Genomic DNA, 971 nt, shown 5'->3' with positions numbered 1-971 from the left:
ATGTGCTTAGCATCTTTGAAGAACAGAAAAGGGTTGAATATACCTGGAGTTTAGCCTAGACAACTGACTTTCAATAATAATAGACAAATCCTTAATAGCAGTTATATTAAGTACTATGAAAGAATAACAGTATACAAAGAGAGAATATGTACCCTGTGTTTGAATTTCGTGGAATTCTATCTAAGAAATTAACTTTCACTATGAACATGAAGTGTGAGGAGGGGTTAACCACATGATGGGTTTTGGGGAAAAGAGTGTGATTTTTCTTAAAAGAAAAACATTTTGTGTGAAGGTCGAAGGATGAAAAGATGGGAGAGAATCCTTTAGTAGTTTGAACCTGGTGTTGGAAGGAGAACGTGAAAGTGTATGGGATTGGTAATAGAAAGAGGGACTTAGATGCTATAGATGGAGCTTCATAAGCCATAGTGAAGATCTGAGATTTTTCTTAAGGAAAGTCATTGGTTTAAATGGGGTAAAGGAGAGTGACATGAATAGAGTTGCATTTTTTTAAGGAATACAAGTGGGTGCCAAAAAAATGTATGCACATTTTAAGAAAGAAAAAAACTGTATTAACATTGTAATATTCAATCTATAGCAATAACAGAAGATGAATATGAGTCACATTTGACTTCTGCAATTACAAGAGGTGCTCAGAGTGGTTACCATCAGCGTAATTTTAATAGTTTTGTCCTTTCTTAAAATGTGTACACATTTTTTTGGCTCTTTCTTCATACTGAAGACTTGATAGGAAGGCCCTTTGAATGCAGCCATTAGTGCTCTTGATCTTGGAAGTAGCTTGGTGAAAGCAGGGAGCCAAAAGGGCCCAGGGCTTGTGCTGCCTGCACCACTCAGCCAATAGACCGACACAGGAGTTGGGTCATAGGAAAAACGTTTATTGTCAGAGTACCGGTGGTCTGAGAAGGCAGCGGGTTAACACCTCCAAAAACTGCCTTAACATTCTGACTGGCTTG

Source organism: Hipposideros armiger, unplaced genomic scaffold (genome assembly GCF_001890085.2).
Source record: "Hipposideros armiger isolate ML-2016 unplaced genomic scaffold, ASM189008v1 scaffold_608, whole genome shotgun sequence".
NCBI classification, from domain to species: Eukaryota; Metazoa; Chordata; class Mammalia; order Chiroptera; family Hipposideridae; genus Hipposideros; species Hipposideros armiger.
This window is presented reverse-complemented; position numbering follows the sequence as displayed.